We start from the raw sequence: 22,900 nt of genomic DNA on the forward strand, positions 1-22,900 counted from the left end.
GCTACAAAGAAAATGTCTTCAGCAAACTTGCTCAAAATTGATAGATCTACAACTTTCCCGAAGAATGTATACAGCTATTCTTGCAAATAAAAAAGTTTGGTTGCCAATTTCTTTGAAAATATGAACCACCCTAATTTTCATGCATTATTATTATTATTATGGCCTTATTATTAGGGACAACTTTGTAGAAGACCATATTTGCCAAAAAAAACTCATTTGAAGGCGTTGAATGCATCTTTCCTCGTAAATCTGATTCGTGGACCACTGTTCAATGGAACAGTTTAGATTAAACTAGAAATCAGTTTGTCGCTATAGCAAACTGAAAAATTGTTTGTTTTGAACTAGAATTTTTTTTTCTGTTCGGGTGAGCCACTGCGACCAGTATTTAGATCTTTTGTGGCATTACCCGTATCCTTAGTATTTAGTGCATGTCGTAGTACTCCATTGTTATTGAGAGGCAATGAAGCATCGATTTCTGTACAGTTCCTGTTTTGTTATCCCAGAGGTGCAAGAAATAGATTGCGATTAAAAGGTCCCGTTATCATAGAGATTTAAATCCCAGTGAAAGAGCGCCCCTAATCAAACACAATCTATTTGAATTTTGAGAAAAACAAAACGGTGGTACTGATATTTATCCATGCATCGGAACTCTAGCCCCATCCATGTCTTGCTTCTAGTTTAGTCCCACGACAACAAAGAAAAGCCCGGGACTTTAGGCTAGTTGCAAAACTATGTCAAATTAGAGAATGTGTTCTGCAATAAGAATGCACGTGAGTCCTTGAATTACCAGAACTTAACAGTCCTTGATAGGTAAGTACGCAATTAGATACGTAAAGCATGTTTGTTTTCCTAACATCAAGTGTAGTCTCGGGTGGGCAAAGTCCGATTCTTTAACTATCAGCAAGGCAGAATAAATGCAATTTTAGAAACTGTCACCAGTAACAAGGACTTTGTACCATGAATCGTACTTATTACCAAAACACATTACCCCGACTTCACAAACCGGATGTCACTAGGGTTCGGTTTGGTAGATCTTGAACCGTAACGCAACACATAAAGGTGATCTACCTACGTTACGGGCTCCGTTAAAGATCGAGAATATTTTAAACCCCTTCAATCATTCATCCATCAGCACGGGTCGCCTGACACCTTGGATTGGGGTTCCCTGTTTAGTGGACTTTTACCCCCGGAACAGGTGGTCCGTAGTGTTATTCTTAGCCAATTGAGCCAACCGCTACCGACACTAAACAAACACAGCTATTTAGGCTGATCGGGAAAAGAAGTTAATATTGATGATCAACTTCATACGGACCCGAACAGCCGACAACTAGAATTTAATTGTTTTTACTATTTATTGTTCTGCGTGAAGCATTGTTTTGACTGACAATCACTCGATCCGTGTTTAAGATCCGCTGCACACAATAATTGTAAGCGTAAATTGTCAGTAACATAAACACATAAGATGTCAGTAAAGTAGAGTTATACTATTTTGGCTCACAGTATCAAATTGATAACAACATCTGTCATCAAATAGCTAGCATATTTTATTTTGGAAAGGAAACAGTGCATCAAACAGTGTAGAACATAAACGGGCTTGGTGAATCGTCTTTGACTTGTGAGTAGAAGAGTCTTGGCTTAATTCCTGGCTTATCTCTTCAATTCCACTTTGGTTTTAAAGCCCAAATTTCATAATACAGCAGAAATCTTGACTTTAAATTGCCATCTTGGACTTTGGCCACTATCTTAGACATTCTAGTCACTATTTAGTCTCAAGACCCCTTATCTATGCCATATTGCATGATTTTAGAATCTAAACCCCATTAAAACAGCCACCATGCTGATTGTTGGTTCGCCATCGTGGAGTTTATGCCGCCATCTTGATTATTCTGGTCACCATTTTTGGACTCCGGACATCTTCTCCAAATAAATATCCATATTGCATGGATTTTGGGCTCAAATCACCTTAAAACAACTACCTTGAGTTATAGGTAGCTATTTTGAATTTTAGGCCACCATTTTTAATTTTGAACAGACACCGTGGATTTTCGGATCTCCGCATTGTTGAACTCCGCACGCAGTCACCAACCATGCTAAAGGTTTCTAAAATCGGTATGGGAGCATCCATTTAGTACGTCACGCTAAAATTGGGAATTTTCAACCCCCCCTCCCCCCTTCGTACGGGTTTTTCTTATACTTAATACATTGCTTGTCACACTTTCTCAAACCCCCCCTCCCCCCTAGGACCGTGACGTACTTAATGGATGACCCCTATAATTTGATGTGACGTATGATGGTTCTTGCCTAATTTTATAAATGGCGAGTTTGACCGGCGCTGATCCAGATCACTATAATGGCCATAACACCGGAACGGCTCGACCGATCCGGGCCATTTTCAATTGAAATTCCGGTTCGATTCGTTAAAATCAATCCCTTAAAAATGAGTGACCTTTTTTATGCACAGATATACATACACACATACATACACACATAGAGACATAATCTCAATTAGTCGAAGTGAGTTGATTGGTCATATACCTCGACTCGACTCTACAAGCCTTCTATCGAAAAATTGGTTATTGAATATATATCCATATAGCCGTTCAGTGCACTTTGGTGTGCGAAATAGGCAAAAATTAAATAAGGGTATATGTATTCATAAATTATTTCACAAAAAATAAATAAATTATGTAGTACAAATACGCAGAGCCGTAGCGTGCGGTTGACCATGTTGGCTCACGCCAAGGGCGCCAACCTCAGAGAAGCGCCGAAGAAGCTCAAGGCTAGGAGGAAACAGGATAATGCTATTGTTTCTTGAAAGTTATTAAGATTTCATTACTTATAGTATGAAAGATTGATCATGTGCTTTTACGTTCTTCTAAATTCCCAAAAAAATCAGATTTCTCTAGATTATTTTGAATATATACCGTGATGTTAGCTGGGATTTTATCTACTATTTTATTTTGAGAAACTATTTTTTAATGAACAAAGCGAAATCTATGTGCTTTTGAAATTTTAGTGCAAGTCTCTTTCTGAAAATTCCTAAACATTCCCACTGGCGAATGTCTTGAGGTTACTTCCGATGATTTTCTTTGCATTCAATGAATATTTTACAATATTGATAAAAAGTATTTCAAATGGAAAGTATTCAGATGATGCTCTTTCAGTTCTTACCATTGTTATTTCCTGTAATTGTTTATTTGTATTTTAACTCTTGAAAATCTAGCAGAAACCATTCAAGTCGTATAGTTTCTTTTATTTCCTCAAAACAGATTGACTATTCCAGAAATTACTTCATAAATTTCGCCAAGTATTTCTTCGGTATTTCTTACTGGTTTTTTTATTCAGAAAATGTTTCAAAAACCCTTTTAGAAATACTACTAGGGATTTCTTTGAAAAATTCTCTCATACATCTCTCATTACAATCTGATTGAACAATAAATTTCTGCTTGAATTGCTCTGGAAAACCTAATGAATTCCTCAAAAAAATCATAAATTGAGAATTGCCTCATAAAAACCGTTAGAGCATCTGCCATTCATTTCATCCAGAATATATCCCAAAGTTTCTTTTGAAAGCGTTTCATGGATTAGAAATTCCTCCCGGGATTTCTTCATAAAACCTTTTAGGTTTTTTTTTTCAAATCCTTCAGAGATTCCTCATGAAACTTTTACAAAAAATCCTTCAAAAATTCTTCCAAGTATTCTTTTAGAAATTCTTCCAGTGTTTCTCTACAAATTCTTACAGGAATTCCTTCAGGCATTCCATCATGAACTGCTCCATGTTTTCCTCCAAGAATAACTAAATTAGTTCCATTGGAAATTTATGCTGAAATGTTTCCCGAATTCTCATCAGGTATTACTTCGGATATTCCTGCAGGAATTTCTCCAGAGGTTCCAACAAAAACTCATATATAGATTTCTTAAGGAAACCCTTATGGTATTATTCCTTGCCGGTGGTTCATCTAATGATTACCGATTTTTTTTGTCTGTATTAACGAGATTTTTAGCCCTAGGCTAGTTTATCTCGGGACCCAAGCTTTACTTTCCTTCCGAAGGAAGAACTCACATTTTTGTGATAGTCAAGTGTTCTAACCATCCCACCGGGTCCGCTCCCATTACTGAAAATATTTTTACTGATCTTCTGGGAAATATGTTGATTAAACTTCAGAAGAAACCTTTGGAAAAGTAATTGGAAAATTCTGGTAAAACCAACTTATCTCTGAAAATTCGTTAAACAGATCGGTTGTGGATTCCTAAAAACTCCTGAAACTTAATTAAGAACTTTTGAAAACTAAATTAAGTTGAACGTTTAATACGAAAAGAAAAAAAAAATTGAAATACTGAAAAGTTGATAAAATAATAATAATTTTAAACTTTTAAAAATTAACAATGTTCAATTGTCATGGGACGCCAATTTGGATACTTACCAAGGGCGCCATGGGACCCAGCTACGGCTCTGTAAACACGCCAAAATAGTTCTAAAAATCATTGAGGAGTGTTTCAGCAATTTCATTTGTAATAATTCCCAAGTGTCTTTAAAAGGAAAATTAATTTTGGCATTTCTTAGAGGATGTTACTGAAATACTCCTGAATAAACTATCTATTTTTTATGGAAATTACTTAAGACAATACATAAATTCATCTTGCGAGGCATCTTCCACCAGGATTTCTTCTAGCTTATCTTCTAGGGATTTGTCCAGAGATTTCTCAAGAGACATCTTCAGTGATATCTGCTACGATTTATCCAGGAATTTAAGTAGAGATTTTTTCAGCGTTTCATTAAGGAGAAACATCAGAGAATACAAATATGGCAGCCACAATGGCCGACTTTGACCCCTACTCACGGTTTCAAGAGCACCAATGTTAAAAATTCGTAAATAAAGGCGCTCGATTCGTAAACTTCTCTTTGCAAGTGAGCAAAGCCAGGATAAACAAGTGCGGCTTGATTCGATGTTTCGTTCGTCAGATTTGTGCCTCTAAAGTTTGTATACAAAATTGCAATGGGATTTCTTGATGTTTCACCTTAAAACATTTCTCCAGGGATTCTCCTATTTTTTCTCCAGAGATTTCTCTGAGAATTCTTCAGAAATTCCTCAAGTTATTCCACAAGCAATCTATTCCGGGATTCGTCAACGCATTTCACTGAAGATTCGATCAGGATTTGCTTAAGAGATATTTAAGGAGATTTGTCCAGGAATTCCTCCTGGGATTCCTACAGAAATTTATCCTGTGATTTCCCTAGGAAATTCTCCAGTTATTCAAAGAGGCATTTTATCCGGGAATTCTTTAAAGCATTTCACCAGAAATTTATTCAGTTATTCTTCTGGATTTACCTCCGGGAATTTCTTTAAAAATAATCACCAATTTGGAAAGTACAGGGGATAGCCAAAATGTTTGGGATAGGCAACTTTTTTTCTCTCACAAAAAAGTTCAACATGCTATAACTTTTCATGGAGTGCATAAACAAATCTCAAATTTTGACTGTTTGTCAACCTATTATATGTGCATCATTGGTACAAATTTGAGCTCGATAGATTAATCTTTCGCAAAGTCAGAACCGTTTGGGTAAAACACTATTTTTAAGACAACTCATTTTTGAGCTGTCATATCTCGGAAACCAGTGAACCGAATTGAATGAAATGTTGAACGTACACTAACAATATACAAATGCTTCACAAACTATTAAAATATAGATACTTTTTGAACGTTGAAAAAAGTTATCATGGATTGACACTTTTTGGATTTTTCTCGCAAAAATGTAATTTTTTTACGTCAATGTCAATAAATTTTAGTGTTGATGTCCAAAGAGTTTCCACTTCTGTTCTCAAGTTATCGTTAATCAGATATATTAGAGCCTACTAAGATGAAAGGAAGAACACATTTAGTTATTTTTGTGTCGTATTGTAAATTTGACTTATTTTCCTCTATATGGGAAAAATGTTCAACCCGGTATAACATAATTCGCCGTGAGAAAATATTACATTTTATAACGTTGTATTAAGTATCAATATATTGTTGATAAACGATAAAAAAATCATTCAATTCAGTTCTCTGGTTTCTGAGATATGACAGCTCAAAAATGAGTTGTCTAAAAATAGTGTTTAGCCTAGTGTTTAGCTAACTTCTTCAATATGGCGACAACTAAAGTGTCAAGAGTATACCAAAGTGGAGAATCCTTGTCGTTTTGCCAGGTCTCCTGCTCGATTGGAACTATGGGGATGACACTAGATCGACTGTTCCAATTTTGACGTTTCTCCTCTTTGTTTTATCCAGACTCGTTGACGACAACCATAATCAGCGAAAATAAAACGAAAGCAAGTTTACTTTTGTGATGACCGCAATAAACCTAGAAATGTCGTAGTTCTGCTTTTCCACCAGTTTTAACAGTTTTATTGTGGTAATAATGATTGCCAGAAGGTTTACAAATCGGAAAGTTTTGTTTACTCTTAAAATCTGTCTTTATGGATATCTTCAAGTATACTATAAAATATTTTATCAATGGTTTTCATTAAAGCAGTCATAAAACTGCGAGTTTTAATTATTGCTGTATTAAAACCCTAATAAAAATCAAACAAAACCAATCAGCAATGATATTGTTACTTGGGCTTCTCAGTTCTCACTAGAGTACCTAGGTAAACAAATTCGTCCCCAATATCAAACTTTTCACCACATAGCTTTACTTTTCAGATGATGGCTCTGCAAGTTGTACTCCCGAAAATTATCGAGAATCTGCCGCAGGGTGAACGAACATCGTGGATCGGCCTTCACGAAAAATTGCCTGATATTCGCCGACAAAGAACTCCTCCTTCGGCCTCAAAATGTTGTACGCTGAATTAGGAAGTGTTATTCCTCTGTAATTCGCACACTCCAGTCGATGCCCTTTCTGGTATAGAGGCCAAATAAGACCACTCAACCATCTTGCATGCACTTCTTCCTTTCTCATATCTTCAATATGATTCGGTGCAAGAGCTGCTCCTTACCGTGCTTGAGAAGCACGGCCGGGAGTTTGTTCTTCCCATCAGCCTTGTTGTTCCTCAGCCCACTACTCTAGTGGCAGTCTTGATCTCGACTAGCGTTGGAGGTTCAACAGCCTTGACTGGTGTCGTCGATTCGAATTCTGTCTGTCGCTATTCTATTCCCACAATTCCGCACGCCAATAACAGTTTCGAAAAACATCCGCATATCATTTTGATTCACACTCTGTTGAACCTCAGCAATCACATTTTCGTGTCGTGGTATTTATTGCTTCAATATATCGCTCCATTCGTCCATTACCCTCTGGCACTCCTCGTCGATCCACCAGTTCCTAGCTTGTCTTTGAGCAGTACCTTACCTTCCGCGCTGTCGTACTCATCGTTTCGTGGATGGACTCCCAGTCGAGATTCTCGTTGATCTCACTTATCCGCTCTCGTCCAGCTTCTGGTGATAGCCAGCTATCGTACAGTCTTCTAGTAAGACGCTGGATGTTGAAACGCATCGATCGTCGGTTTTTAGAGTCTTACTGAACCCGAATCTTACTAGCTACTAAGATAGTGATCTGAGTCGATGTTGGGACCCCTAAAAGTTCTAACATCAATGATGTCCGAGAAGTTTCGCCGTTTGGGTGCCTCCATGTACATATGCTTGCTAGGTACTACTAATAGCTATTCCCCTGGCAGCAACAAGGTTGACTAAGCTCGAGCTGATGCCATTAATGATGGACTGAAGACTCTCCGTACCGATGATCAAACGGAAAAAGATCGCTTTTCCGGCCTGCGCGTTGGCATCACCGATAATAATCTTAACGTCGTGTTTTGAGCACTATCCTTAGATCTTGTCAAGCAAGGCATTTGTATAAAACGCATCCTTCATCCTCCAGATTACATGTTTTGCCGTTGATCGACGCTTAGACATTGATAAGGATGAACTGTCTAGATCGAAGTTTCATTTTTTAAGGAAGCCGTTTTCGTATCATCATGAAGGTGGCTACAGAAGTTTCCAAGAGTTCTTTTGTACGTAATTCCAGGACGCTTCCATACACACAGCTTCATACTAAAACTTGAAAGAAACCTTAAAATTCACTACGAGACAGTTACTATTTCGCCAAAGAAAATGCATCAACAGTATGATACACTTATACCCTTCGCGTAAGATTTTCGACTGGAAGTTTAATGTTTGGGAGATTTTGGCTTTCTCAGTCTAGGGAATCCAAACGATTAAATTGGCATTGCCCGACGTTTCGGCCTAATTTATTTGGCCTTTTTCAAGGGTAAAGCTGTCTATCGTTTTTTGTTATAATTTATAACTAGTGCCACAGTTTCTTTTGGAGCTTCTTGTAGCATTTCTACACATATAGATTTTAGGCGAATTTTACAATAATTTTGAAAAAGACCAAATAAATTAGGCCGAAACGTCGGGCAATGCCAATTTAATCGTTTGGATTCCCTAGACTGAGAAAGCCAAAATCTCCCAAACTTATACCCTTCGTAACAATAATGACTTGCAGGAAATCTGCAATTATACCTCCCAACGCAACCGAACGCGCATCTCATATCCGGGGATTGATTTGAATCACAAATATGCGGTGATTACGTTTTGGCACACGCGATCCAACAACAACGCTTGGCGTCTTTTTTCCTATTAGGAATTCAGCCGTTTTTCCCGGAACATGGTGCCGCCGTTTGCCAACCTACGCAACGACCACCGGTATGGCACGGCACGAGCCGCCGAGAAAGAAAGTGAAATGGTCAAGCCCGGCTGAACATCAATTATTCTACTCGACTTCGTATCAACAGAAAAAAATCAAAACTCCCTTACAGATGGAATTCATACACACCCCCGCCTACGGACACCAGCAATGGCAGTGGTTCGCGTGTTGAAGTGATTTCTATTTCATTGAAAAAAAAAATGCATTGAATCCCAAAGCTCAATCGTCCACATTTCAAGCCGCCAAGCGTTGTGATTTTTATTTAAACAATGTTTCCGTTGTGAACAACAACCATTTTCTCTGCACTCGACAACAGTCGGACGGAGCCCATTCGTTTGAAGAAAAAAAGACGGCCTTTCGTTATCCTTTGCAAACTCCCTGCAAGGTGGCCAGTGGCAATTTGCACAGGTGCAAATGGCCTTGAAACAATTTTGCCTCCCATCCGACGGCGATGGAAATGGTAAATAGACGAAAGAGAAATTAATTGACTGGCACATGTTAACATGTGATAAGCGATTCAAAACTTCAAAGAGCTCGATGCACCCTTTATATGCTTGTTAATCTAAACCAAAACTGAGGAGTGATGTTGCCCCAAGACAGATCGGACAGGCGCGTCTGCCTGCCTGGCTGACATGGTGGTAAGGGCTGAACAACGCTTTGTTAAGAGATTTGTTAGCATAGTGTAGTTGCTGTCGTATTCGAAAGTGGCTGTCTGGCTCGGAGGGAATTCTACGACTAATGAACTTGTTAAACTTGCAGATTTGTGTTACGTTTTTTAATGATTTTAAGTGAATTTATGAATAGAAACGCTACAGTTTCATTTCTTAAAATCAGACTTTCCGTTGCATCTTTAACTATTTCAATGTCCTAACAAAGGAGCTATGTTGAGGATCAAAAGTCGGTTCCTCAACTACAGCATAATAAACGCACACAGCCCACACTCCGGAAGCACTAATGATGACAAGGACGGATTCTACGCGCAGCTCGAATGCAAGTACGATAGCTGCACAAACCATGATGTCAAGATCATCATGGGGGACTTGAACGCTCAGGTTGGAAAGTAGAATTTTGACCAGCAATTGGAAAGTGCAGCGCCCTTCAGCTGACGAACGAGAACGGTCTAAGACTGATAGATTAGTCGCCTCTAAGAACATGGCCACACGTAGCACCTACTTTCATTCTCTCTTATCCTCTAGACCACAACAGCAGACGGAATCCCAAATCGACCACGTCCTCACGTCCTGGACGGCACTTCTCCAACATTATCGACGTTAAGATCTATCGTGGCGCTAACACTGACTACGACCACTACCTGGTATGGTAAAAAAAAACTCTTAACAATGTACGATACCGACGCGTTGCGACGGTTGCCTCGGTATAATCTGAAGCGACTGAAGCAACTGAATATCACCACCGTGGAACGGAGCCGAAGGAACGATTGGTTCGACGATGACTGTATAGATATTTTGGAAGATAAGATCACAGCGAGGACAGTCATGCTGCAGCACTGGACTCGGTAGAACTTGGAACGATATGAAAGAACGTGGAAATAGCAGACCCATCTCTTCCGGAAGAAAAAGCGTCACCTGGAAGAAGCAGTATGTAAACAAATAGATCTGCTGTGCCATCTACAAGAAACACGGAAGTTTTACCAGAAGATCGACATATCTCGCAAAGCATTCGTGCCGCGAGCCGATATTTAACGGCATAAAGGACGAGAGCATCTTGACGGACGGATTTGAAATGATTGAAAGGTGGAAGCAGCACAGCGACGAACATTTGAATGGTGCGAGGAGCGCAGACATGGTGGACCAAGGCAGTGGAAGACTATGACATTTGGTCGTAGGACATTTGGTTGAATGACGTTTGGTCGAATGACATTTGGTCGAAAGTACGTTTGGTCGAAAGGACATTTGGTCGAATGGACATTTGGTCGAAACCCATTTTGTGGAAGAAGAAGCATATGACATTTAGTCGAATGGACATCTATCCGAAAAGCACTAACTGATAAAAAGAGATTTGAGTGGAAAATAATAAGTATAATATATGTGGAGATGAACCAGCCTCGGGCTGAAAATCTCCCTAATAAAGCTAATAATAAAGTATAATATATTTCGGTAACTTATTTTATTGTCATTTTTTGGGTGACTGTTCTTTGAGCGGTAGGCTCAGTGTACCAGTTATGGCTATAGTACCTCAAATTCGCCATAGTTGATTTTCAACCTTCAAAGATACAAATCAACAAGAAAAAATCGTGAACAACATATCACGATCACAAAAGATGATTGCAATCATTCAAACTTTACAATTTGCTCAAATTATGGTTGTAAGAAGTGCGAACCGAATTCGGCAAAAACATAACTAGTGTTCAAGAAGTCGATTCCAACGTAAATAGTTTTTCGGACGGATTATGCTTCCACAAAGCCTTTCAAAACGAAAGCGATTAACACTTCTAATTCCCTGAAGAAGATGTAATACACATCAAAACGTCGGATGAAGGAGAATATCTGATCGTTTGATTGCAATTGCGACTGCCACGCCGAAAATCTTCCCAGGTGTCCAGATACCTCAGTCGAAAGCTGCCTCAAAAAAAAAGGTAGAATTAAATCATTTTCCACAACTTTTCGGCCTCCTTGCACCCTATTTCGCCATAGTGTACCAGTTATGGCAACTCCCATAACACAGCGTAACAAAAAATAACTTTTGGTCTGTCTCAAGAGCAAACTTATGTGTCTCCGAAGGATTTTGGGCCGCTGAATCCGAATCCGGGCTCAGATTTGCTCTAACACGTCACAATTTTGAGCTATACCTCAATTTATAGGGCAAAATATGCGATTTTGGGCTTTTTTGACTGCAAGCCGTTAAGCAAGGAAATATTTTTTAAGCAATCAAAAGGTTAAATGGTCAATTATTATCTAAATTAACGACTCATGCAAAATATTTCGTTTTACCAAATCGAATTTGATATTTTTAAGCGAATTTTGCTAGGTGCGATCTTTCCCATACAAGTCACCCTCCAAAAGTTGCATGCAAGTTTACATACTAACATAAAATGCTTAAATTTCTCAAATTTGATTTGGTAAAACGAAATATTTTGCATGAGTCGTTAATTTAGATGTTAATTGACCAATTAACCTTTTGATTGCTTAAAAAATATATTTCCTTGCTTAATGGCTTGCAGACAAAAAAAGCCCAAAATCACATATTTTGCCCTATAAATTGAGGTATAGCTCAAAATTGTGACGTGTTAGAGCAAATCTGAGCTCGGATTCGGATTCAGCGGCCCAAAATCCTTCGGAGACACATAAGTTTGCTCTTGAGACAAAAGAATGTTGCGCTGTGTAAGGAATGCATGTAAATAGTGCGAAGTGGAACCCAAATTACCAAATGTGTCCATAACTGCTACAGGGTTCCTATCATTGGCACACGCCGTAATAACGCAGATTTATGATGTTTACTGAAAGATGTTGAACGTTCACAATCAAATGAGCATGTCGAATAACATTTGTAGAGATTGTACTGTTATAAAGGAAATTTGAACACCCCTAAAATAATGTCTATTAAACTATCTGAAACTAGAGATTAGTAAAATAGTTTTGAAAATCGATTGAGTCATCGCTGAGATACAGCCAATTGAACATTTAATTGCAACTAATCACTGTTCCGGGAGCGATAGGGATGTTCATTTTTTTTTTCTTTGGGTTTACGATGTGCATTCAGTTATCTTATACTACATACATATGAATCACTAAGATTTATGATGTTTACTGAAATAGTTTGAACGTTTACAACCAAATGAGCTCGTCGAAAAAATATTTGTATCGGTTGCACTTTTCTATAGGAAATTTGAACAATCTTAGAATGATTTCTGTTCAATTATCTGAAACTTTAGGATTAAGACAAGAGATCCATAAAAAAATTGAAAATCGGTTGAGCCAACGCTGAGATATAGTCATTTGAAGATTTAGTTACAACTAATTTTCGATCACGGGGCTCCGCGTTACTTTTTTGATCTCGGGGCTCCTAGTGTTAAGAAGCTCATTCAGATTACCTAAAATAAATTCGAGTGAACCGGTCCGTTCACTGTGGGTTTAAGAAAATCCAGATTTCCAGGAACATGTTTGGCATCTCAGCTCCAACAACTTTCAAAAAAAATTGCCTCACCCTATAGTCTGACCACTGACCAGTTTTGCCATCAGTCTTTTAGTTGGTCATTTCAGAAAAGGATTCTCAAGCAGCAATCACTAACCAAAACACTTTCTCACACCTAAACCTAACAATGCATATAAGTATGTTAATTTTTCAGGAGCTCTGGGTGATCGGACCGATTATTTGCATGACATATCAGAAAAAGCACATAAGAGTTCAGAGTCGAATTGGGATCTGAAGAGCCTTCTTGATCAGCAAGAAACACTGACATTCAAGTTCAACGACTACTCCCAAGTAACATTTTAAGTTTTGTTCGACTCTATAAGAGATCTTCATGATCAATTTTATAAAACTCGCAATAAAACTGATTTATACATCAAAACCTCTTGATAACCTCTCGGAGAGGTTGTGCAAACCGCATTAAGAGTAGCAATAAAACCGTTTTAAAACCTAGTTGAACTATTTTTGCAATCTCGATTGTTGTTGTTTTTTTTTTTTACAAAAACTATGACAGCTCAAGATGCAGAGAAGCTTCTTCGATGGCACGTAAAGTTCAGGAGGATACATTATTCGTAAGTAGAAAGCGATTATTTCAAAGTAATATTTTAGTGTTGGCAGGCTTATGCGCGTTCAATTTAAAACCAATCTCAAATCACAAGAAAACACACCTGAGAGAGTTTATTTATGTGAGCATGTTATGGAAATGGCAGAAAACTATCAATTCATTGGTAATTTGAGCAAAATTAACTATTTTCCATTCACGTCATCTAATTCTTCAATATGACGACGACCATAATTAGCGAAAATAAAAAGAAAGCAAGTTTACTTTTATGATGACCGCAATAAACCTTGCAGCGTCGTAGTTTCTGCTTTTCCACCAACAGATGTCGTTACTAATCGAACGGATCGCCATCTGTTGAGAGTTTGAACTGTTTTATTGTGGTAATAATGAGTACCAGAAGGTTTACATATCGAAGAGTTTTGTGTACTCTAAAAATCTAGCTTTATGGATATCTTCCCAATTGTTCTCATAAAAGCAGTTATAAAACTGTGAGTTTTAATTATTGCTGCAATAAAGCCCTAATAAAAATCAAACAAAACCAATCAGAGTTTTGGACAAAGTGTCCAAACACCTAATCCACTTATGGCACAAATTTCCCAAATGGAGGAGAACGTGCCTCTGGAGCCGACCTACTGATTGAGTCGCTTTTTCTTCTTGATCAATATTATGTCAGACAGCACTACCAGCATCGTGCCACGCCGTGCTATACTTGCATTTACAATCAGTCTCTGGCATCGATTGTGACAATATGTTCCCATTACTTTTTTCTCGAAATAAGTTACAGAATTTATTAAATGTTTGCATTGCATGCAGAATCTACCACCTAATCTGTTTTTACTTACAAATCGATTAAAGTTTGATGGTCGAACTTCTTAATTTTTCCTTCATCTTCTTATTATGGCTCGACGTCCCCACTGAGACTTGGCCTACCTCGCTTCAACTTAGTGTTCTTTGAGCACTTCCACCCACAGATATTAATTGAAGGACTTTCTTTGCCTGCCATTGCATGAATTTGTATATATTGTGAGGCAAGAGCAATGATACACTATGCCCAGGGAGTCGAGAAAATTTTCTCGACCAGAACGGAAATCGAACCCACCGCGTCAGGATTGGTGATCCATAGCCTTAACCACTAGGCTAACTGGAGACCCTTCAACTTTTTGGCATTTCTTTTTTTTTTCATATACAAACTTGAGCCATTCAACACCAACTATTATCGTACATGCATATCAAAGAAAAATTAAAGACAATTATGCAGATACTGGTCAAATATTCAGGATACAAACTTATTCAATAATATCACAGCCTTATGCAGGTATTATCTGTTTTTTTTTTACAGGGGTCAGGGATGGGAACACGCACTTGCAAAAAGTTACACTCACTTGTTATTATCTCAGCTCAGAAGCGTACAATCAATTGACGATGTATGGATGACTCTTGCCTTGTGGTTTTGTCCAAAAGTAAGCCGAGTAGTGTAAGCATACCAAAGTAGTGACAGAGCTGATAAAGCGACTCTCCACGAGGTGAGTGTAATTTACATTCACCTCGTGGAGAGTTGACTTCGCAGCTCCCTCACGACTTTGGTATGCGTGTGCGACCTTTACTCTATTCGGCAAACTTTTAGACAAAAGCACAAGGCAAAAGTCGTCCATACATCGTTTCGGGATTGCATGCTTCTGAGCTGAGAAAATATCAAGTGAGTGTAACTCTATGCAAGTGAGCGTTCCCATCCTTGACAGGGGCATTTTCGAAAGGGCTAATATCTCGGTCAACAGCACTTCACGCTTAACCTTCCCAATGCCTCACGTTGGGAACTGCTCGCTGGAGTAGTGCACGGTTTGGGTCAAAAATGAACCTAATGCTCAAGGAGGTTCAAAAACCACGTTTGTGAATTATTATCCATTTTGACATGGTATTTTTACGCATTATTAACTTGTGCAACCTGCATAAAATGAGGGAGAGCTAATAATGACGGTAAGGCCTGAAGTGCACAGGGTCAAATATTTGACAAGGCATGACCTAAAGAAACAACACCTGTTTGGCAGTTGGCACAAATGAAAATTCAATCGAGTCAAACAAGCATTGGTTTCTGTTTTGGACAAATATTTGATTGACCCTGTGTACTGAGATCTCAACTAAGGCAACGGCAACCAAGGAGCGTTAATAGGGGAGAGCAATAGGGCATCTCGAGGGGTTCCATGCGGTTTCAACGGGATACCAGGAGAGCTCAGGGGCGTTTCTAGGGTGTCTCAGGGGGTTTCAGGGGCTACCAGAGGTCTCAGGGAAATTTAAGGCGGTTTCAGGGTCCACTCAGAGGACTTCAGGGATTCAGGGGAATATCAGAAGGTCTCATGGAGATCCAGGAGGTATCAGTGGTGCTTCAAAGGGTTTCAGGGTGATCCAGGTTAGTACATGCGGGTGTCAGGTGCGTTTCAGGAGGTTTCTGAGGGGCTTCAGAGGATCTCAGGAGCGCTTTAAAGAGTTTTATGTGTGTTTCGGCGGGTTTCAGAGGCGTTACGCATGCATTTTCGGGGTTTTGGAGAGTCTCAGGTGCATTCCATGGGTCCCGAGGGGATTTTAAGAGTATATCGGAAGCATTTCTTTTAAGGGAGTCCAAGCGATTTCAGCGGGATACCAGGAGATCTCAGTGGCGTTTCTAGGGCGTCTCAGGGGGTTTCCGGGGATACCAAGAGGTCTCAGGGGAATTGAAAGGGGTTTCAGGGTTCACTCAGAAGACTTCAGGGGGTCAGGGGAATATCAGAGGGTCTCATGGAGTTCCAGGAGGTTTTAGTGGTGCTTCAAGGGGTCTCAGGGTGATCCAGGGTAGTATCTGCGTGTGGCAGGTGCTTTTCAGGAGGTTTCTGAAGGGGCTTCAGAGGACCTCAGGAGCGTTTTAAAGAGTTTTATGTGCGTTTCGACGGGTTTCAGAGGCGTTACGCAGGCATTTTCGGGGTTTTGGAGAGTCTCAGGTGCATTACATGGGTTCCGAGATGGTTTTATGGGTATATCGGAGGCATTTCAGGAAATTTCAGATGAGACACCTAAGTGTTCCTGATACCCCACCTAATACGACTCTGACATGAAATACCTCCAAACGCCACTGAAACCTCCGTAATCCCATTGAAGAACCCTTGAAATCATGATAATTTGAATTGCCCCCTGAAATCCCTTAGAACGCCTTTAGAAGGTCTCAGAAACCCCTGAAACTCGCCTGAAAACCTCTAAAACTTCCGTGAAAAGCTATCAAACGCTCTTAAAACGTTCCTGAAACCCCTTAAAACTCTTAAATGTCAAGAAGCGCCCATGAAACTCCTTTGTATACCCTTTAAAGGCTATTGAGATCCCCCTGAATCGCCCAAACCCTCGTCGTGCATTATGGTCATTATGGTCCCAAAACGTGCACTACGTCGGCGAGGTGAGCGTAATCTAATGCACGAAAAAGTTTAATGCTCCATGCAATGTCCCCATAACCCCATTAAAAAACAACGAAATCTGACTGAACGCCCTTAACCGTAGTGTGGCCAGCAAAAAAAACACCCGTAGAAGGCCGGCAGGGTACCCGGGTACCCACGAAATGGAAATGATCATATCTCAGCGATTTTTCCACCGATTTTAAAAGTTTTTGCCTCATTCAACTCAGAAGCTCATTATCTATCGAGATCGTATTTGGTTGGACCGGTCCGATCACCATAGGTACTGGAAAATCCGGATTTCCGGATCCATGTTTTTATACAATACAATATACGGGATTTTCGGTAGGTTAGTAGCAATTTCGGTACCAAGCATCGTAAAATAGGTTTGGCATATTGTATCTGACCGGCCTGGAATCATAAAACGTGTTAACTTTGAAACTGTGATTTCGGAACACGCTTTCCGTGGGGCCATGGTTGACCATAATCACTTTAAGGTATCCTAGCCTTAACAATGTGGGTTTCAATATGGTATAAGGACATGCTCCCAATAATATGGATTTTCCGAAACCAACGGTGATTAGATCGGTCTAACCAAATATTTTCCCGATAGATGATGAGTTTCTGAGTTGAATGAGCTAAAAATTTCCAAAATCGATGAAAAATTGACGGAGATATGATCATTTCAATTCCGTGGGTACCCGGGTACCCTGCCGGCCTTCCACGTAATAAAAAAATGCAGGAGCCCCTCCCCCTGCCCCTCCTCACTTTAAAGTTCGGTCAACCCCATTAATAGATGTATATTCACGAGTTCTAAGATCTAACAGAGTTTCAACATCCTAGTCTCAATAACCATTAAAATATCGAGATTTGAAATTGAAAAAGGTACCCGGGTACCCTGCCGGCCACATAAGTGTTAAAATGCTCATGAAATCTCCCGAAACAACCCCGTGAAATACCCCCGAAGCCTCTTGGAACCCGCTTTTTATTTTGGACTCTTTGGGAACTTCCTGTAAACTCCCTTGGCCCCATCTGAAATGCCCAGGAGCACTTACTTAAATTATGCACAAAATTCCCCCTTTTCATGCCTTTTATGCATAAAAACCCCCTGATAATGGATCCTCCTCTCCTCTTCTTGGCGTAACGTCCTCACTGGGACAAAGCCTGCTTCTCAGCTTAGTGTTCAATGAGCACTTCCACAGTTTTTTACTGAGAGCTTCCTCTGCCAATGACCATTTTGCATGTGTATATCGTGTGGCACACAGCAAATAATTTTGTAATATCCAGGCGCGTATTTTCTGGTGATGTACCTATCCATTTTTGAACGTAATTTCATTCGGTTACATCGTATTCCAACATTTATCAATCTTTCCGGTTCTAGCGATTGCTAGACCCACTTTCAAGCTGCGGCGGCTGATTTGCTGCGTAGAACGGATGTAATTTTTACATCAATTTTACGACGCGACTGATGTGCATCGAAAATGATGTGATATTACAAAATTTTTTTTGCTGTGCAGGCACGAAGATACTCTATGCCCAAAGAAGTCAAGAGATAATGGATCATTGAAGCCGACTTTTCCGCTACTCACCGCATCAAAACAAAAACGCCACCGTATATGGACGGTAACACAGTGACAGCAGTCGAGTTACGTCAAACACACAAGGCTACGGTGGCGCTATCTGTTCATTTCATAGCGGCCGTTTCAGTAATTTTAGTGATCCATTAAAAATGAACGTAAACTATCACGTGTGGTCACTAGCACGGTATACTTCGATTAAATTCTTTGATGTTTATAAAATAGTTCAACAAAATATTATCTTGTTTCTCTTTTCCTTTTCTTTTGAAACCTTTGGCTAAAGCGTTATACATTTATGCACTTTGTTTCAATTTATTGCTCTATGATGATCAAAATCGGTCAAAGCAATTAAAAGTAATTATCTTCTATTGTAAATTTAAATTTTCGAAAGCAATTGTATACGATTTCTTAAATTTTAATAAATTTTCTGTTATAATGTATGCTGTTTTATGTATAGACATTTTTAAATGTATTTGCACTGAAAATATTTAAATATTAAGAAGTTCATAAAAACAGCATGCTCAAAACATTGTTCTCAAATAATTTCAATAGAAAACTTTGAATTACAAGTTCAAGTTATTACTTCAAGCTACTACGCCTACATATAATAACAACCACAGTGATGCAAAAGCTTTCCTTCGGAATCAGCACTGAAGACTTTTTAGCTAAGCGCTCAAAAGCTCCAGCACTGAGTCGACGTAAAAGCACTTCAATCTACTAGCCTGGTGGAAGCTTTCCTACTGAAGCAATTCAAGCAGCGTTTCAAGCTGCTCGACAATAAAACTACTGCTTGTGTGGGGGCTTTTTCAATGGGGGAAATGTAGTAGTTTGGCGGGTAATTTTATTATTAACATTTTTAAACTTGTGACTCCAGAATGAAAATTCATTATAATTACTTGAGCCTGATAACTATGCCTTTGGAACTCATGAACTCAAATGAATATGACACAAAATCGCATAAATTTGCTGTTATATCTCATATAAAAATTCATAAGCAATGTTCATTGTGTAGAAATAATTCCAATCAGTTATTACTTCAAGTCTTTGGATTGTTTGAAATTCAAACTTTAAACTTTTTTATTGGAGAATAAAATACAGAGATCACATTTTCATTACAAACTTTTGGTTTTCTTTTTAAATTTCATTGATGACGATGATATCAATGATGATTTCTTCAACCTTGACTACACAACTCATCCAAAGTAAATCATTGTGGAAAGAAATGTGGCTAGTCAAGAATAAAATTAAACTAAAGTAACAAACAAGAAGAACATTAATTATTGATGTTAAATATGCGAATTTCGAATTACAGTTGACCATATCGAAATAGTCATATCATCAAAGCTCTGAATACGTTTTGTTAGTTAGTTTTTATTTGAAACAAAAGTTTAGAAAGATGGAAAAGCTCCTTTCACAGCAAAAAAATTCTTGTGATATCACATCATTTTCACTGCACATCAGTCGCGTCGTAAAAATGATGTACAAATTACATCCTTTCCACGCAGCAAATCAGCCGCCGCAGCTTGACAGAAGGTCTAGCAACCGGAACGTGAAACCTCGGAACATCTGCTTTGCAGTTGTGGTGCTTTATACACGCGCAGGCAAAGATTTCTAAATAGTGGTTGCTTGCAACCCAGTGAGATCTGGTCTGCAAAACCTGGGAAGGTCTTGGAGGTTATTAATTCCATTGCACCTGACTGGGAGACGACGCGTCGTGGCAGTAGCTGATTACTTGACACATGGTAATTAGCTGGCTAGATGCGAATATCAAAACGGGGCATGCCACAAAAGTTCAGCGTATTGGACGCAGTGGCTTAATTTCCCCAACAGGGGAGGAAAAAAAAAATCGCTAGAATCGGAACGATGGATGACTCATATATAAGTAAAATATTGGCATGGATTCGTACACGGATCCGTTGATTGGGAGGCATATCCCTTACCTCTCGGCTATTTCACCGAGATAAAAGGTAGATGATAAATATGATACTGCTTCTAGGTATCTGCTGGAATGGGTTTGTTGGCACTTTCCGGTGCCAACCAGGGTGTACATAGTGAATGTGATAATTGTTGGAAAATGATGTATCCGAAAGAAATTACGTTCGAAAATGGATACATCGCCAGAAATTACGTGCCTGGATATTACAAAATTATTTGCTGTGTGAGTGATTTTCTTTTATTTTTTGTGAAATCGTTCTCAAAAAGGCACAAACTTTCTTTATAGTTATTTCTTCAACTATTCGAAAAACATTTACAAAGGTATACATTAACTCATAACAAAGGCTCAAACGGCATTCGTCCATAGCAAAGCCAAATCTTGAATAAGGTCCAAAACCCCTAGAAGTCTTGAACGAACCACACATTTTACCTATCGCTGAGATATCTTGCTCAATTCTGAAATGAAAATTTTGAAAAAATAGAGTATCATCTCTGACGTTTCCACACAGAATTTCAACTAATCCCATTAAGCTATGTTGATACATTACACGATTTCTGTACATCTGAGATATAGTAAGATAACACAAACTATACTGTTTTCGTATCCTAGTCATGCTTCAGAGTTCGAGTTCGGTTTTCAGTACGGCTGAGAATTTTTTTTTCGTGTTTATCCCATAATACGTAAATAATAAATTGGGCAGAGAACGACATTCCAATACAATGAGGATAAAATATTCAAAAGAAAAAGAAAAGGTATTCACAGAAACGATCCAGCCAACATGCAATGCACAAAGAACAAACCGCATTGAACTTGACATTACGATCCTACGTGCGTGCAGCATATCAGTTTTTTGATGACACAACATTCTCCGCCGCACTAAACTGCATTATTGACTACGCCAACCACAAGCCCTCAAGAGCCACCACATTATAGATACCTATAGAGGCAACTTCATTCAAGCATAGCAAATTGGCACTCAGGCTCGTCCAGCGCACGTGCCCATCGATATGTCGATATTGACCGCGCACACGAGTGATCGCAGACAAACATTGAACGCCGGTCCGTAGCGCGCCAGCCAAGCCAAACCAAGCCTATCCATCAAAACACACGCATTTCCACTTCAATCCAGTTCAACCAGCCCACCTAATAAGGAGGTACCATCTAGGCACTGAAGAGGAAAAGCCACTACTAACTACTAACTAAAGTAAGTGCACTCGACGAAATAGGTGCTAAGTTAATTTCCTTTTTCCTCGTTTTCACACTCACCGGAACGAGTGTCGATGGGTGAGATGAAGAGATTAGGGTACTTTGAAAAAATATTGATGTATTCTAAACTAGGTTCATACCTTTCAAATTTAAAATGTGTGCCTACCCAAAAATGTGTGCAATGTTCTGTTGTATTTGTTATTCTTTAGTAGTTTTAGTGGTTCGCCTTAATGCTTCATATACTTTATAACATGTTTCCGTTTTTGTCTTCCTAAAGAGCATTTCCAGCGCAAATTTCCAGAGAAAATATGCCACTCGACTCGAGATTTTTTTTTTTTTATTTAATGAGATTTTGTTTATAAACTGGATTTGGTCTTCGACAATTCCTTCTATTTTTCTTTTTTTTTTCTAAAAGCTTTCCTTTGAGACGGGCTTGGTGGTCTAGTGGCTACCGCTTCTGATTTATATGCAGAAGGTCCTGGGTTCAATCCCTGGCCCGTCCCTTTTCACCTACTTTGTATCTTTCTATATACTTTCTCTCTGCTCTCTACATATACAACTCATGTATATTAACATGTTCATAGCCATCGCTAGAACAGAAACGGGTTGAAAAAGCCGTTTCTCTTCCTTCCAAACTTTCACAGCACAGTATTCTCAATCCTATAAAAAAACGCCTACAAGTTATGCAATCAAGCGAATAGTGCCGCACATCTTCAAAATAATATTGCGCATTGCGCGGTTATAGGTGCGACGATGAAGTGCGGAATCTCAAATAAAAGTGCGATTTTGCGTCAGATCGTTCCGGTGTCTTCACCGCACTTATTCATTAGCTCGTGATGAATAAGTGCGGTGAAGACACCGGAACGATTTGATGCAATATCGCACTTTTATTTGAGATTCCGCACTTTGTCGCAGTCCAGTTAGCAATGCAATCTATATATATAAAAATGCAGTAGCATACGTGGGACCGCGCATAACTTGCGAACGGAAGGTCCGATTTTGGTCGTCTTAGTTTTGTTCTGTTAGTTTTCACCCAAGGAAGGTTTATGAGGCCTAAAACATGGACAAATTGAGAGTTTTTGAAAATCGATTTTCTATACCTCTTCCACCGGGGACTTGGGCTTGGCTAGAAACTTGAAACGTCAAAAAACGCAGTAGGCAAGACAAAGTTTGCCGGGTACAGCTATAAACTATGAAAACACTAGAGGTTCCAACCCGGGATATCCCGGGACAAAAAATCCCGGGATCTTGAAAAATTCGGGATTTCCCGGGATCTTGAAAAATTCGGGATTCCCCAATCCCGGGATAAAATTTTTCACCGTCTCGAAAATCCCGGGATTCCCGGGACACACATTTCCTACTTTTTTTTCGCTTTGA

This window comes from Aedes albopictus, chromosome 3 (assembly GCF_035046485.1).
Source record: "Aedes albopictus strain Foshan chromosome 3, AalbF5, whole genome shotgun sequence".
In the NCBI taxonomy this organism is placed as follows: Eukaryota; Metazoa; Arthropoda; class Insecta; order Diptera; family Culicidae; genus Aedes; species Aedes albopictus.